Source organism: Dendrobates tinctorius, unplaced genomic scaffold (genome assembly GCF_039654945.1).
Source record: "Dendrobates tinctorius isolate UK_male_01 unplaced genomic scaffold, ASM3965494v1 ptg000060l, whole genome shotgun sequence".
NCBI classification, from domain to species: domain Eukaryota; kingdom Metazoa; phylum Chordata; class Amphibia; order Anura; family Dendrobatidae; genus Dendrobates; species Dendrobates tinctorius.
In genome coordinates, this window is record NW_027361728.1 from 60472909 (window position 1) to 60491390 (window position 18482).

Consider the following 18482-nt stretch of genomic DNA (forward strand, 5'->3'; position numbering starts at 1 on the left):
ACCTGTCAATCAGTTTTCCAAGCGATGCTACAGATCGCTTGGAAAACGCTAGCATTCTGCAAGCTAATTACGCTTGCAAATCGCTAGTTTTTCGCTGGAATTCCGCACATGTGCACATAGCCTTAATGAAGTTTTGCTCTTGCATCATTTATAAGCAGAAACAGCTGGGACCTCCAATCAACACTTTTAAATGCTCATCTCTAGTTAGAACATTTTATTAGTGTTTTTGATATTTAGGTAAGATATATTCTACAAGTTAATGCTTATATTATTACAGTATCAACCATCTGAGTGCATAAAATAACTGCCTTTAGTGTTAGTTGTATCATCCACACCATTGCCCAGCTCGTTATTTATTAACATGACTTCTACTACTTAGTTAATATTTAGAGCTGAGATATACCACCAAAACGCCAGGGTATGTTAAGCATCACTGTACAGATATGGCTGCAAACATACAGTAGGTAAAAGATGTGTGGAAAATGAGCTGAGGTGAATGAAGAGAAGACTTTTGTTTGCATGAGACCACATGAGAACTCCAGGGTAACTGAATAGTCTTTGCTTGGTTTGACAGACAATGCTTTGAGCCAGCAGACTCATTCTCACATACCAGAGGTAGGGGCTTTCAGGGGGTATCCAGACCACAGTAACGGAGGGCACCGGATGCATCTACAGGCACTTCCCAGACCTTATATTTGCTTGTTGACAAAGGAAAGGAAAGATCTGGAAATATCAGAAAATCCTTTAACATTGTATTTTTTTTTTATATTTTTTGGGGGTGAGCAGCAATGAAGAACTGGAAATACTTGGGAAGGAATAAATGCAGGACCATGTAAATGTAAGTAGTGACATTGTGTAGAATGTGTGTTCACTTGTGCATGTAACAGGTGGATCTTAAGCATTTCATTCCTACGTATTAGGAGAATTTTACATGACAAATGATGTGAAATGAATGCGTATATTACGTTACATTCTCCTTATAACTATTTATGAATTTTCTGAGCTTTGCAAACTATTGTCAGATACACTGGTGGACACAGAAAAGGCCCCCTGTGCAAGAACAATTTATGAGCCCTTTGCAGCCCAAGAGCTCCTAAAAATGCAAAATTGCACCTGCTTTAAAGGTAGAATTAGGCCCCCTTACATCTGGGGCTCCTGTGCGGCTGCACACGTTGCACCAATGATATGTCCACCCCTGGTCAGATAGTTACACCCAATTCTTCAGGCCTCCTTTACCCTGCATGCTGTCATCATTTTTTTTTGCAGTACATGTAATGGTTTTGTAGGAAGAACAGTAAAGGGGGGCTTCACACATCGCGATATCACTAGCAATGTCGCTAAAGCGTCACCGATTTTGTGACGCAGCAGCGATATTGCTAGCGATATCGCTACATGTGATACCTCAGACCGGCTCCCCTGCTGGCTATCGCTGATCGTGCAAGAACGTCCTGGGCCGTTTCGCGGCGGCGGCTTCCTGCTGGGCTTCCTGCTGGCGCCAACGCGCGATGCGTCGGACAGGTAAGTAACGACCGCCGACCGCTGCTGCATCGCTGCTGAGTTCTGCTTGTTTGGCAGCTCACTAGCGACCATTTAACAATGCACCAGCAATCCTGACCGGGTCGTATCGTTGTCGGGATCGCTGGTGCATCGCTAAATGTAACGGGACCGTAATACAATGTCCTCGCTTTAAGTTGCAGATCAGCTTGTGAATTTAAATTAGGCTCAGAAAAGCTCAGGTTCTTTCACATAGTTTCTGAAAAGAGATCGGACACATTGCTCTGAATTTCCTACACTCAAAAGCAGACGAGGAACAGACGCTAAGACCATTGTGAGCAAACATTTCCTTAATAGCAGACTTTCTCTAAAATGAATATGCATAATGGATCTGCGAATTTATAGCCAGGATCATGTCATATATTCATGTATGTGTTGATGTTTAGAATGTAAATCATTTACAATATATAGCTTCATATGTATGAAAGATGATATTATCATATATTACAATGCATTCACATAATCGTGGACTCATATCTGTAACTTAAATGTTTGGTTTTCAGTAAGAAAAACAAGTTGTATTAAATTAGGTACAATATTTTAAAAGTTAATGAATTTAGACTCTTGCAATGCAAAACTTGAATAGAGAATAGAGATACCTTTGTAGCACAGACAGTCCTGTACTAATTGTATACATTAACGTTTGTACACCTTTCACACATGTAAATATTTGGTGGCTATATGAATACTTTGATATTATTTTGTACATTATAATGTCACATTTATTACGGTATATGTCAATACCCTAGCAGCATCAAGCCTAAGAGAAATATGACCTTATTTCTAAAGTTTAGTTTCCGCTGTGTGTTGCCATCCAGTGTGTTTTCATTCACGCTATCATTATGAAGCTAGATGAGTGCTTCTTCAGCTTTATCAATGGAAGGCATTGTTACCTTTGCAAGCCGCATGCAAGCGATCTCAAATAGGTTAATGTTATACTGTGGTGTGCAGTGAGTGCTAATGAGCGCTATTCTAGAAGAGAATGACATTTTGCATACAGCCTGGCACAGAGATAATGTAACCTAAGTATGGTCTATATATACTGTAGAACAATCTGCTACATTATAAACTCTATGTGCTAAAGGGCGCAAAGAAACTACTTATTTGACCCTAAATAATATGGTTGTTAAAAAGTACTATATGTGTCTGCAAGGTTGATAAGTTTTTGCATGCTTATGTAAACTTTTTTCTGTTATCTAATAGCATAACATCTGCAACACTTGTCCATGTGTCCATCAACCTCATATAAGGGGCTTTCCTGCTCAAGATCCACATCCTTAAGACTACGGACAATGCCGCTAGAGTTAGGCTAGTTTCACACTTGCTTTTTTTTGCAGCGCGTTTTTCCCGCAAAAAAACGCATTGAAAAAACGCATACATAAGCATACAACTGCTGCGTTTTTTTCAAGCATTTTTATGAGCATGCATGAAAAAAACGCAGCGTTTTTATGCGTTTGTATGCGTTTTTAGCGCGTTTTTACCGCGTTTGCGTTTTTTTCCAACATTTTTAGGTGGCCCCTCACACTACCCAAACCATGACTTTACTAACCCTAACCCTGACCCTAACCCTAACCCTAACCCTGACCCTAACCCTAACCCTGACCCTAACCCTGACCCTAACCCTAACCCTTAACCAAATCATACTTAACCCTAACCCAAACCCTAAACCCTAACTAACCCTAACCCTAACCCTAACCCTGACCCTAACCCTAACCCTAACCCTGACCCTAACCCTAACCCTAACCCTAACCCTGACCCTAACCCTTAACAAAACCATACTTAACCCTAACCCTGACCCTAACCCTAACCCTAACCCTGACCCTAACCCTTAACCAAACCATACTTAACCCTAATCCTGACCCTAACCCTGACCCTAACCCTAACCCTAACCCTAACCCTGACCCTAACCCTTAACAAAACCATACTTAACCCTAATCCTGACCCTAACCCTGACCCTAATCCTTAACAAAACCATACTTAACCCTAATCCTGACCCTAACCCTGACCCTAACCCTAACCCTAACCCTAACCCTGACCCTAACCCTAACCCTAACCCTAACCCTGACCCTAACCCTTAACAAAACCATACTTAACCCTAATCCTGACCCTAACCATGACCCTAATCCTTAACAAAACCATACTTAACCCTAATCCTGACCCTAACCCTGACCCTAACCCTAACCCTAACCCTAACCCTGACCCTAACCCTAACCCTAACCCTGACCCTAACCCTTAACAAAACCATACTTAACCCTAATCCTGACCCTAACCATGACCCTAATCCTTAACAAAACCATACTTAACCCTAACCCTGACCCAAACCCCAACCCTAACCCTGACCCTGACCATAACCCTAACCCTAAACCCCCTTAACTAACCCTAACTCTAACCCAAACCCCTAAATTCCATGGTTTAAAAAAAAAAACGCATATGCAAAAAAACGCATACATGAGCATGCCAGTGCGCACATATGCGCATCCATAGGCTATAATGGCCATTTTTAGCGCAAAACGTGCGCATATGTGCGCATGCGCTTTTTTGCAGGGCCAAAAAATGCAACATGCTGCGTCTGGAAAATCCCAACGCACACCCCAAAAAAACGCAGTGCATGAAAATCGCATACATGCGCTTACCAGCGCGCAGGTATGCGCACCCATGTTAAATATAGGGGAAAAAACGCATGCGCAGGTGTGCGTTTTTTTCCAGCGCTAAAAAACGCAAATGTGAAACCAGCCTTAGAGAGGATACTTGACTGATGGATCTTGCCCTCCATGTGTTACATGGTTGACAATTTATTTAAATAGGTAGTATGTAATAATACATTGTCCCTGCAGCAGCCTAAGCATCTTCAAGAACTTCCTAAAGCACCTTTAAGTTGTAAAAGTCTCACAATCCTAACTCTGACCAGGGCTCAGTTAGACGCAATAAATCATATCTCTTACATGGATAACAAATGTAATCAAAATTATTTGTCAATCATTCAGATTTGATAGACCCAGACACTTCCCCACCATAAATATCCATAAACAAGTGTACATATTGTGAGGTAGCGCTGTCATTTACTTAGGGGATTCTAGCTTGCAGCGAACAAAAACCAGTTCCGGCACAGATTTTCCATCAAATCATACAGTCCTTGCGGTTTATTCACGCCTCATAAACCACAGCAGCAACAGAAAGTTCACTTAATAGCATTACCAGCATAGCGTTCATTATAATGCTTAACTCTTATTATCAATGTCCAGTACGCAGGCTCACTTAGCCTCACAATTATCTCACCCACGTCAGGGTTCCTCATGCGGCTGCAGCATTCCGCACACGTTCGTTCCCTCCAGGGAACTCTCAGGCACACATCGCCATTGCTCCCAGCCACTTCACACGTGCTGTCTGGGAGGAAGCTCCATCTCTGCAGGACCTTCCACACTGGACCAACCAGGTCTCAGCATTCACCTCATGTGCCCTACCCTGGCCACATTATATGGTCCATAGCCACGCCCACCGGGTCACGTGACTATGACCTCATCACAGGTCCTTCAGGCATTCACATAGCCTTTTACAACAGGCGTTTTCAGACACACCCCTGGGTGGGTTTGTAGGTAACTGGCCCGCCCAACTCCCAAGTTACCTAGAGACTTCTCCCTTACACCTTGAAATAACACCTCAGCAATACCATTGCTGATCAATACGCATAACTAAGTCTCCATCTCAAAGCCACCCCCTTTGAGATACACAACTATCCTTCAGGATTCTGCCACTCATCCTCTCCCTTGGAAACTCAACACAGTGCCCCCTAGCGGACATAGTGGTTATTACACCACATACCTCGCCCCTCTGTTCAAACTTGTGGGGTTGAACACACAACATTACATCAGGCTCTCGAGACCGGGCACTCGTCACACCTTGCCCTACAGGTCGAGAGAACCTTTTCCACCTGTCATACGGCCTCCTCTCTACATTAGGCCTCCCCCGCCCCCAGCGGTCAGAATATCGGTCCTGCTCTTTGACCCTCCAGTTACAGTGCGTCATCAGACACGGTCCAGTCACCACCTTCCTCTCTCTGTTTGTTCCGTTGCCCGACCAGCTCCCGCGGTTGGTACGGTCATCAGTCCTAATCAGGCCTACTGTCTGGCCTGAGTCTGATTCATTCAGGGTCTCACAGGAACTACAGTCTCTCAATGTCATCCTGCCAGTCAAACTACCACTTGCTGACATTCTTCGGCCATCTGCCCTGCCACTTCTTGGCGGAACTCACCGGTTCCTTACATCTTGTTGGGTTGCAGGTGGCCGCCACCTGGTATTCCGTACTTCTTTATTAATTCGCCGGCCGTCCTGCCTCAACTGCTCAATCTCTTGCAGGTACCTCACTCGATACTCCAATAGCATCCGAAAGTCTCTCAGGCTCTCACCGGAGCCAACCACTAGGATGGAAATCCTACCCACTTCACTAGATACTTGGTCTTCATCATCAGGAGGGATGCTCACTCTCACTACACTGGAGATATTCACAAGGTCTTGCATTACCTTCCCGGATCTTCCAATCATTCTCCCAATCAGAGCTTTGGGTACCGGCACCACATCTTTCCGCATACCCAGCTGATCCATAGCCTCCCTTGCTATCTCTAGGCATCGAGCAGCCTTCACATTACTCTGCCTGACCCGCTGTTTGGTGTAGAGACATTGTAGATGCATCTCTTTTAGGACAGCTACTTGGTTAGATGTATCTTCTCTGTCCAATACTATCACCAACTGCCGAGTCTCAGGTGCCCAGTGCACCTCACACGCCTTGACCGCTTCTTTGAAAGCCTCATGCACACCTTCCTCCACACAGACTTCTTCCATGTCCTCTGGTACGTCAATCACCAACTGGAAGGTTGTGGTCTTGCTCTCTTCCTGGACCGAAGGCTCTAGCTTTACCACGGACACTTCCCTCACTGCCATTGACCCGACCAGGTGACTGTCTTCTTCCGTTCTTAACTCATCAATTTCATATGACTTGGTCCCTTCAAGACCCTTTGCCCTGAGGGCTACTGGCCATTCTGTCCTGTTATCACTTACGCTCACCCGCGGTAAGTCTTCATCCAACTTCTCCCGCAGAAGACTTTTAACTACTCCTCTGAGTTCTTCCATTTCTTCTGTAAGGGTCTTGTTCACATTTTGCCACGTTGACAGGTGACTTCTGAGCTCCAAGACTTCTTTCTCAAGCCCTACCACATCCTCTCTTAAGGTGTTGCTCACACTGTGCCACGTTGACAGGTGACCTCTGGGGTTCAAGACTACTTTCTCGAGCTCCTTCACTCTGTGCTCGGCCGTTTGTCTCCTCACACTTTCACGTTTGAGATGTTCCTTTGCTGTCTCTTTTATTAACTGTAACTCCTGCTCTAGTTCTCTTTTGGCCAGTATGTGTTGCACTACTACTTCTTTAATCATATTGTCAAAAGGTACCCCGGGGTTAGTCCCGTCAGTCGAGTGAACCCCCCAGTTACCCTCTGACTGTATCTCTTCTCCCGTTATCTTCTCGACCAGGTTACCATCCATCCTGTCACGAGTTTCAGTCAGCACAGCACTAGATTCTGTCCTAGGGGTGGCTACTGGTAATAACATGTCACAGTCACACCACACCATACGGTGAACCCCCAAGGCACTCTCTTTCCGTGTGTCAGCTCCGCTCTTTTTGTTTCTCACACCCTTCTCACTCACACCGTTGTACCCTTCAGGTGACGTCCGGTCTGTAAGTTCGTCCGACGTCATTCTTTCTCCGGTCGCCCCTACGTCTGGCCTGTCCACATTAGGAGGCGTCAGCGTCTCAGTGTCAGCTAGCCCTACAGTAGACACGTCTCTATCCTCCTGGCATAGGTCATCAAACCTGACCAAGTCCTGGCCGCACTCCAAGGCATAAACTAAGTCTGGTGGTATACTGCCACCTTGGCACTTACTGCCTCCGAACTCCTTAAACATTACTCTGTCTACTGCATAGTTCACTGTGACCCCATGTGCACAGCGAACCAGGACCATTTTCTCGGTCAGACAGAGAGTGAGAGGAGTTCCTACCAGAGTCACCTGACTCTTTGAGTCTAGCCGTCCTGATATCCCTTCCCGGTGTAGCATCACGGTACAAACTTGCTGCCCATCATCATTCGGAAAGAATATCCCACATTCTGGAAATGACATACACATACACTGCGGTACTCCAGACATACCCACTGAGTCACCCAGTGCTGTCATTCCTTCAAACTTGGCCCCTTTCTGGACCACCACCCCACTTTGGGTTGCCGCCCCCTCCCGGGACTCCACCCCTTTTTGGGTTACCATCCCGCTTTGGGTCACCACCCCCTTCTGGGACTCCACCCCCTTTTGGGATCTCCCCATGTCCGTTAAACCGGTCTTCTCAGACCACAGTTCACACAACACAGTTTATGTCTTAACGATTCCACACAAATCCTTGTTGGCACCACCACAGCTCCTGCTGTCACCAATCACCGACACCACTGGCTGCTTTTCACACACACAGCAGCTGGAGTCACTGAAGCTCCTGCTGCGCCATCTTTGTGGACCCGCCGATCCACCGGAAGCCACTTGTCACCTTCGTAACCCGCCAAGTTACTGGAAGTCGCTTGTCACCTTCGTGACCCCACTGAGCCACATCAAGGCGCTTGTCACCTTCTTGACTCCCACTGAGCCACCGCCGGCTGAGTTGAGAAAAGAAGAAAAGAAAAACACCACACAAAAAACTCATAAAACTCATGTGTCTTTTCTGTGTGCTTTTCAGGACATACCGTCTCCGCCTGAGACCGTCCAACACACAGGGTGCACCGGGTGCTATTCAATGAGCGACCCTCCTCCCAGAGTTTCCCAACACCGGCCTCACCAACACAAAACTCACGTGTCCTGTCTGTGTGCTATTCAGGACGCACCGTCTCCACCTGAGACCGTCCAACACACAGGGCGCACCGGGTGCTATTTAGGGAGCCAACCCTCTTTCCAGGGTTTCCCAACACACTGGCCTTACCAGGTTCAGGGGCTTAGCGGGTGCTATTCAGGACATCCGTCTCGGCCTGAGACTGCCCAACACTTATGCCTCACCAGATCCAAGGTCATACCACGTGCTCCAGGGCTCTTCCCAACACTGACCCTCCAGGACCTTGCTCACTGAACCCTCCAGGAACACAGTCTTTCCCACTGACCCAGGTCAGTACCACATGAACACCAGTCCGTTGCCTGTGTCGGGCCACACAGGTTCTCGGGTACCTCTTATCCACAGAGGCACCCTAGCACAATTCACAGTCTCTTTCTCACTGAGCCTGGTCAGTACAACTCTGCTTTCACGGCCGTCACCTGCTGGCCACGCAGGTTCTCGGACCCCTCTACCGCAGAGGTGTCCTATCAGTCTCTTTCTCCTGGGGAAACGGCCGCACTGGGTTCACCGATCCAGACAGTGCCTTACTCACTAGGCCGCCCCCATGGTTCCAGAACCACAGCCGGGCAGTGGCTTCCCCAACCGTCAGCCTTCCTGGCTCAGCGTTGCCAGCAATGCAGCATGCACTTTTTGGAAACCGTTGCCCTTAGCAACCGACTTTGCAGTCCTCTTCCGTTGCTCCCAGCAACAAGGCTACAACATTGCCCATAGCTTTCTCCACCAAATGTGAGGTAGCGCTGTCATTTACTTAGGGGATTCTCGCTTGCAGCGAACAAAAACCAGTTCTGGCACGGATTTTCCATCAAATCATAGAATCATAGAATCATAGAATCGTAGAGTTGGAAGGGACCTCCTGGGCCATCTGGTCCAACCCCCTGCTCAAAGCAGGATTCGCTAAATCATCCCAGTCAGATGTCTGTCCAGCCTCTGTTTGAAGACTTCCAATGAAGGAGAACTCACTACTTCTCGTGTCAGCCTGTTCCACTCATTGATCACTCTAACTGTCAAAAAGTTTTTTCTAATATCTAATCTGTGTCTCCTCCCATTCAGTTTCATCCCATTGCTTCTAGTCTTTCCTTGTGCAAATGAGAATAAAGTTGATCCTTCTGCAATGTGACAGACCTTTAGATATTTGTAGACAGCTATTAAGTCTCCTCTCAGTCTTCTCTTTTGCAAACTAAACATTCCCAAATCCTGCAACCTTTCCTCATAAGACAGGGTTTGCAGACCGGTCCTTACATACAGTCCTTGCAGTTTATTCACGCCTCATAAACCACAGCAGCAACAGAAAGTTCACTTAATAGCATTACCAGCATAGCATCCATTATAATGCTTCACTCTTATTATCAATGTCCAGTACGCAGGTTCACTTAGCCTCACAATTATCTCACCCACGTCAGGGTTCCTCATGCGGCTGCAGCATTCCGCACACGTTCGTTCCCTCCAGGGTACTCCCAGCCACTTCACACGTGCTGTCTGGGAGGAAGCTCCATCTCTGCAGGACCTTCCACACTGGACCAACCAGGTCCCAGCATTCACCTCATGTGCCCTACCCTTGGCCACATTATATGGTCCATAGCCACGCCCACCGGATCACGTGACTATGACCTCATCACAGGTCCTTCAGGCATTCACATAGCCTTTTACAACAGGCGTTTTCAGACACACCCCTGGGTGGGTTTGTAGGTAACTGGCCCGCCCAACTCCCAAGTTACCTAGAGACTTCTCCCTTATACCTTGAAATAACACCTCAGCAATAACATTGCTGATCAATACGCAAAACTAAGTCTCCATCTCAAAGCCACCCCCTTTGAGATACACAACCATCCTTCAGGATTCTGCCACTCATCCTCTCCCTTGGAACCTCAACACAGCGCCCCCTAGCGGACATAGTGGTTACTACACCACAATATATACAATGGTGACTGTAAAATAAGCCACTGCCAGACACTAACAGGGCTAATTTTAAGCTCCTGTAATCTAGTATATGACCACCTTTAGTCATACACTTTGTATATGATCCTTTGCTTTTAGAAGTATCTAGGGTCATAGCACAGTATTGTCACTCAACAGTTCCAGTCTCAGAGTCCATCTGACTGGACCGGATTGCCATAACATTTATATGTCAAAAAAGGATAATAAGGTAAATAATAAAAAGGAAAAATAGAGGGCGAGAAGTTCCAACAAGTAATGTGCCGTCAGGCCTCTAACACACTAAGCTGAATTTTGAAACCTATGAAAATAACTGCTAAAATATCAGCTTGGAAGGAAACATTTAAGTAAGTGGGTGTGTTATTCACTTTTACATATAAGAAACTCAATTACTATTTATGCAAGTTAGGCCGGGTTCACACTTGCATTTGGCTGTCTGCGTATGGCTGCGTACTTCTTTCCTTAAGCTCTGCCAACGCGGATGCATCCGCGTGTGTCGTTCCATGCCCGCCGAATGCAACATGTTGCATTTTTGTGCGTTCGGTGGGCACGTCAAAACGACGCCTGCAGACACATCCGCATACAACGCTTGTCCCTGCGTATTCAATGTTAAAGATAGGTACGCGGGACGACGCAAGGCGCATGCGGAAGTAGGCGGAGCTTAAGGGAAGAAGTACGCAGCCATACGCAGACCAGCCAAACACAAGTGTGAACCCGGCCTTACCTATACCGTATCTACTGATGGACATGCTGTAATTCCAACTCACTAGTTATGCACCTGGTGATTTGGGCATTTTTTTCAATATATTTGTTTTTAAATCATTATTATCCACCTCCTAACTTAAAGTCTATATGTATTATGAAAATCACGGCATGCTAAGCATTAGGGATGAGAATGGTGCTTATAGGGCATTTTAGTTTGATAACTGTGTTTTTTTTTTTAGCAGGAGAATTTTTTCAGCAGCATTTGCTAAGTTTTGTTTTTTTTTCTGGCATCTTTTCCACTTTTCTCCATTCTTTTGGAAAAAAAACACAAAAATTCATGTTTCAAGTTTGGAAGTTTGAAAAAAAAGGCACTAAAATTATTTTGAAAAAAAAGGATAGCACCAAAATTCTATGGCACCAATTAATTAAGATAGGCATTATGTACGCTAATCTTAATGAAATGATTGCTGGAGTAAAGGCCCCGTTACACACAGCGATATCGCTGGTGAGATCGCTGATTTTGGGGGAAGAGTCCTGAGGAGATAACTTGCATATTTCCAGTGCCTTCTGGGATAAGTGAAGAGTCTCCGTGAGCTCAACGATCACTGGATTTTGGCCGTTGCAGCTGAAAAGAGGAAATCGGTAAACCGCGCGCCAATAGAATTTTGGCTCATTTTACATTGCTTTGAAATCTCTAACAATAACAATATGGAAGAGGCCAGGAGCCATTTGGTGAGCTGCATTTCTTGCTACATGTTCACAGACTTACCAGTGGAAAAGCCAAACTTCACATGCCACAAATGCAAGCTTGCGTCCCTTTTGGAGGAAAAGTTGCAAAATCTCGAAGAGAGGTTAGCTACATTGAAGATCATTAAGGAAGGTGAAGAGTTCTTAGACAGAGCAGAATTATGTCTTCATGTTACAGAAAGAGAAGAAATTCGAAGTGCACCTGAAGAAACAGAGGAATGGAAACATGTGACCCAGAGAAGCAGGAGGATCGGGAGGCAGTCAGCGCCCATACTGCTCAGGAACCAGTACCAGGCTCTTACGCAGGAGAATGATGAAGAAATACATCAGGATAAGATTTTGCCCACAAACAGCAACCTTGTACTCCTTCAGAATCCTCCTTGATGGAGAAAGAAAAATGTTGTGAAGAAGAAACAGAGAGTGGTGGCCATGGGCGATTCCCTGTTGAGAGGAACAGAGGCCGCTATCTGCAGACTGGATATAACCTCAAGAGAAATGTGCCTTTCAGGTGCAAAAATTAAAGACGTGTCTGACAGGATATCAGGACTCTTCAGACCTACAGATGACTACCCATTCCTGCTAATACATGTGGGGACAAATGACACCGCAAGAAACGACCTGGAAGCCATCTGCAGTGACTTTGAAAACTTAGGTAAGAAAGTGAAAGAAATGGGAGCGCAGGTGGTCTTCTCTTCCATCCTCCCAGTGGATGGCCATGGAACAAGGAGGTGGAATAAGATTCTGCAGGTGAACAACTGGCTACATCGATAGTGCCGTCAGCAAGGATTTAGATTTCTGGATCACGGAGTGAATTACCTATATGATGGACTACTTGCTAGAGATGGGGTGCACCTTACGAAGACTGGAAAACATGTATCTGGAAGTCGCCTTGCTACACTCATCAGGAGAGCTTTAAACTAGAACAATATGGGAAGGGAAGCAAAAGGCCAGAAAAAGCCATACATCTGACAAATACTATTGGAAACTCTGCTATTAGAAGTGGAATGGAAGAACAAAGACAAAAAAATCTAAATAATAAAAATATTGGAGAAAGAGAAACCAATCACAAACTAAAATGTTTCTATACTAATGCACAAAGCATGGGCAACAAGCAAGGAGAATTGGAACTACTAACGTAGGAAAAGAAATATGATGTCATTGGAATCACTGAAACTTGGTGGGACAATACACATGATTGGAATACAAGGCTAGAAGGATACTACTTATTTGCAAGAAACAGACTTGATAAACGAGGAGGAGGTGTCGCATTGTATGTTAGAAACGCGTATATTTGCACAGAGATTGAAGCTTCAGAGACTGGGAGTTCTGTGGAAACTGTTTGGGTAAGTATACAAGGACAGAACAACGGAAAGGACACCATTGTAGGCATTTACTACAGGCCGCCTTTGCAAGCTGATGAAGTTTCCTGTGAGGCGATCTGGTAAATGAAAAGAGGTGCTTTTTTGAAGAATCCTAAAAAGTTGGAGGATGATGCTGGGGTGAACTCAGGATTGTCTGTAATTGGAACAAGGGGGCTTAGATGATCAATCAGGAGTTCCTTTCCACTTGGTAGAAGATAGCGTTTTCAATGTATGGCTTACATTTATGGATATCAAGATATCTTTGCTCCTTGTCAGGAGAGGCCATAGCCAAGGAAGGATGGGAGTGATAATGAACATGTGTCATGAGCTATTTTGACCTATAGCCTAGACTGCAGGCAGTGTCCTAGCATGAACCGCTGCTAGTTAGTATTTATGGAAATCAGGCATTACTGTGCCTCCTCTGTCTTTGGATATGGTTAAAATGTAATCCTGGGATGGCCCATGGACCATAGGAAGCAACTGAGATTATGTTGAATTTGGTGCCAGAAAAACTTTTGATCAGGGTCATTTGGATGTTTTGGGTTGTCATTATGAATTAAAAAGAGAAAACACAGTAGCTTGACAATAAATGGCTTCACCCAACCACTAATCATGAGTGGAGAAAAGGTTTTGGTGTTATCATTCATATTCTCTGAAAAAAGGCCAAGAAAGCAAAAATTCTGCCAGGGTATGTAAACTTTTGAGCACAACTGTAGAATCCAGACACATTTTTCAATGCTTTTTTGAGTGTTATATACCACACCCAAATGTAACAAAAATCACCTAATACTCTATAGATGACTAAGGGAATCCAGACAAATTTTATAACGCTTTTTTGGAGTGTTTTCTACCACCATAATGTATCGCAAAGCACGTAATAGTGTATAATAGTGCATGCGCAGTCTACTCATTAGGCCTCATAAGCTTTCCGATAGGGATGCACAGGCGCCTCAGCACCAGAAACACTTGGCCATCCTGACACAGGAAGCACTCTGCCATCCTGAAACAGGAAGCATGCCACAAAGCGTGGCAGAAGAAACATATAAAAAGGAAACCTCTCAGTCCCGCTATTATCACTAGCAGATCCACACATATGCGGTTGCCTTTACAGGTAATTTATTTATTCAGAGGGTGGCCCCGGGTACTTGTATATGTAAGGGATACTTTATTTCCTCTTGTTGCTCACTTTATAGCCGTAAAGTTATATATGCCTTGTCTTATTTTGTTACAGGCAGTGTTTCTATATTGTTTTCCCTTGGGGACCTAAATAATACCGCTAACAATCCACACGGATGCTAGTGGATACTTGCTCTCCCTGACCCTTTTTTCTTGAGGTACCGTATATACTCGAGTATAAGCCGAAATTTTCAGCCCATTTTTTAAGGCTGAAACTGCCCCTCTCAGCTTATACTCGAGTCATATATCGGGGGTCGGCGGGGGAGGGGGAGCGGGGGTCTCAGAGATCATACTCACCCCCTCCTTACATGGTCTTCAGCCCCTGCTTCTCCCAAGGTCTCCGGCACCTGTGTACAGCGATCACGTGGTACCGCTCATTAAAGTCATGAATATGCGCATATTCATGACTTTAATGAGCAGTACCACATGACCGCTGAAGAAGGAAGCGCTGCCGGAGACCGTGGGAGAAGCAGAAGGTGCAGAGACTGCGCCAGGAGGGGGTGAGTATATGCTATATTCACCTGTCCCCATTCCACCACCACGCGACGCTCTGTCCTCTGCATCCTCTGTCTGTGATGTTCAGGTCAAAGGGCGCGATGATGTAGTTAGTGCGCACCGCACCCTCTGCCTGAACAGTCACCTGACCCCGGCGGTGGAATGGGGACAGGTGAATATAGCAGGTGCAGCATATGGGACATAATATATGGAGGATCTTATGAGGCATAATCTATGGAGCATCTTATGGGGCAGCATATGGGGCATAATCTATGGAGCGTCTTATGGGGCAGCATATGGGGCATAATCTGTGGAACATCTTATGGGGCAGCATATGGGGCATAATCTGTGGAGCATCTTATGGGGCAGCATATGGGGCATAATCTATGGAGCATCTTATGGGGCCATAACCTTTATGGAGCAGCATATGGGGCATATTATTCTATGGAGCATCTTTTGGGGCCATTATTAACCTTTGTGCAGCATTATATGGGGTTTATTTTGTATGGAGCATCTTATGGGGCCCATCATGAACTGTATGGAGTATTATATGGGGCTCCTGATTCAATATGGATATTCAAAAACATTTAACCTACTGATGTCTCAATTAATTTTACATTTACTGGTATCTATTTTTATTTTTGAAATTTACCAGTAGCTGCTGCATTTTCCACCCTAGGCTTATACTCGAGTCAATAAGTTTTCCCAGTTTTTTGTGGCAAAATTAGGGGGGGGGTCAGCTTATACTCGGGTCGGCTTATACACAAGTATATACGGTAATTTTGCTTTACATAACGGGACATACTATGCCCTTAAGATTATTAGGTTATATTCATTTCTTTTTCTGATTACTGATCATGGATAACTAGATATCTTCATTTAATCCACATTCATTTAATAATATTTTTTATATATACATATTTAGTACAATCTTTATACAAATCATTTTTTGGTGTTTTTATAGTGCTATCTTCCCTTAAAGTCTTGTTAATCATATTAATAATATTTCAATTCTCTTTGACCATCCAGTGATAACGGACTAAAGCATTATCATTTATCTTTTGTTATTTTTTGCAATTAATCACATTTTTGCATGTCAGTTTGTCTATATACAGTATAAATATACATCGAATACTAGTAAGATATGCATATATTGTTTTTCCACTGCCTCATGAGATATAAATATCACATTGTATATTAATAATTTTATGCTTGAAAAATGCTTAAATAAGCCAAAATGTTGCGTTGAAATTATCTGTATTCACCAAGGGTCATATTTTTTCTTTTTTTCCTTTTTTCTTGTTTCATTTTTCTGTATATCTGAAAAATGTTGAGTCTCTTTTTTTCTGTTTTTTTGTCTCTGTTCATTATATGTCAAATAAAATTTAAAATGTATCATTTGAGTGACAAAGTTTCTCCAATTGTTTAGCTGATTTTCTTCTGAGCACCAAAGTTCCCAGCACTAATAGTGATCACCCCTTCATTTCTCTATTATAATTGAATCCAGAAATTTTTTTATCCTATTTTGAAAGATTATTTGAGGTACTTGTACACTCATAAAGGCTTTGCAGAAAGTGCAAAAGCCAAGAAAAAATCATAGTTATTAATCACATTTTAAATTTTATGGCATTGAAAAAGACAAATACCCTGTCCGAGGGAAGAGTTGGCAGAGACATTTTACCTTGCATGGAGTCTTTTGGATTTTGACTCTAGATACAATATTTCCTAAAGGAATGTATTTCAGAAATGATTTATTCTTTATTTATTACTAGGTTCTAGTTTTTGCTATTTTGTAATTTTTATGTGTTTTGCCTCTTTTTGCTATTCTTGTGAATTGTGAGGTTTTTGTATTATATTTTTTTTTGCACAAATGTATTATATTTTTTCCTCTGAGTAGTCAGGAATGATGCATGCCGTATTGGTTAATATAAGTAATGCCCACATTTGAGTGTGATTAGTTTCAATATTTTTAAAATAGGATGTTTAATCATTTTTCTGATATGCCAGGACCAAGGACGTTGTAAGCGCCAGAAATGCGTTGGTTTTTAAGTTCCCCCACTTTCCTGTTTTTTAATGCATCTAATAAAGATTACGCATTAAATTCTACCAGCTGAAATGCCAAAAATTCTGCCTCTCAATGAACAGGAATTTACTCCCATAAAAGCAACATCAGAGAGCAAAAAAAGCTTTAACTTTTTTTGAGGGATTCAATTAGTCATCCATAGAGTATTATAGGCTTTCTGTTAAATTTTGGTGGTATATAATACTCCAAAAAAGGGTTGAAATTTTCTGCTGGATTCAATTAGTGGTCTATAGAGTATTATGTGCTTACTGTAAAATTTATGTGGTATATATCACTCCAAAAAAGCATTGAAATATTTTTCTGTATTCAATTGGTAAACAATAGAGTATTATATGCTTTCTGTTAAATTTTGGTGGTATGTAATACTCCTTGCAAAATGAACGGGCCTGAGAGAAGCTGCTCGAGGCATCTCGAGACGGGGCTACCACCCTCACGAGATCAGACTGTCCTTGGGATCACCGACCTCTTATATGGGAGTAGTCGATGGTGCAGGTGACACAGGGGACTGTCGCCGATTTCTATATGTCAGGGACTTGGGCACTACCCGAAGCTGGGTCATTTACAATCCAGGCTACTGGAAATTGGACTCCAGGAAGCAGGTGGAGGCAGTCACAACAGCCTCCCGAGGAAGGAGAACAAGAAGGAACAGCATTACTGTATTACCCTCCTTATAATTTTTTTCTGAATTTGCACCATGTGCAAAGCCTTTAAGAGTGTAGGAGACTGGAGTATATGTACTGCACATTCAATATTTTCAAGTATTCATTTTCAATATATTTGTATGAGGCCCAAAAGTTGTTGCTTTCATGCTTCCAAAATAGCGTTCAAAAATGTTTCTGGATACAATTAGTAGAAGTACCAAAACTACACTTTCTAAATATTTGAATGAGGTACTACAGTTGGTGCCTTGAATGGTGCATGGCTGACCTTACTTGTAATTTTTGGTAGGCTTTCCACTATGTGCAGAGTTTTTATGATTGTAGTAGTACTACTACAACTACAATTTGTTCACAATATTTGAATGAGATACTACAGTTGGTGCATTGAACAATCTATGGATTACCCTCCTTGTACTTTGAGTACATCAACTATGCTTTTAAAATATTTTTGTTTAAAAAGATTCTGGATTCAATTCATCTATAGAGTGTTAAGTACATTGTTTTATGTGTCGATGACATATAACATTCCAAAAAAGCGTCCAAATTTTTTTATGGATTCAATTAGTCATCCATAGAGTTGTCGGGGTCGTAAACGACAATAAATCCTCATTCACCAGTCATTCCAAATCATTGTGGGAGCGCAAAACATCTGGTACCAATTAAGAATGACTCAGACACGCAGCTGATTCAGTCTTAGCTAATGTCCCGCATCCACACCTGTCAGGAGCAGTACAACAACTGGCTTTATTTACAAATACACAATACTATATTGAGTGTTAGGGGAAGGCGTGCATTAGGCGGGGTTTATGCAGTATACATCTAGTGTCCAGTCTCTCTCTGATTCGTCAAAACGTCTCCCG

At 43.6% G+C, this 18482-nt stretch overlaps 1 protein-coding gene across 2 annotated transcripts in view; it reads left to right on the top strand.

Moving 5' to 3' along the window:
* Positions 1-659: 659 nt before the first annotated feature.
* Positions 660-18482, top strand: part of VEPH1 (ventricular zone expressed PH domain containing 1) — a 915267-nt gene continuing 897444 nt past the window's right edge. For both annotated transcript variants that reach the window (XM_073578996.1, XM_073578995.1), the window contains exon 1: positions 660-838. The gene's annotated coding sequence lies outside the window, so the exon portion shown is untranslated. The remainder of the gene's footprint in view (positions 839-18482) is intronic.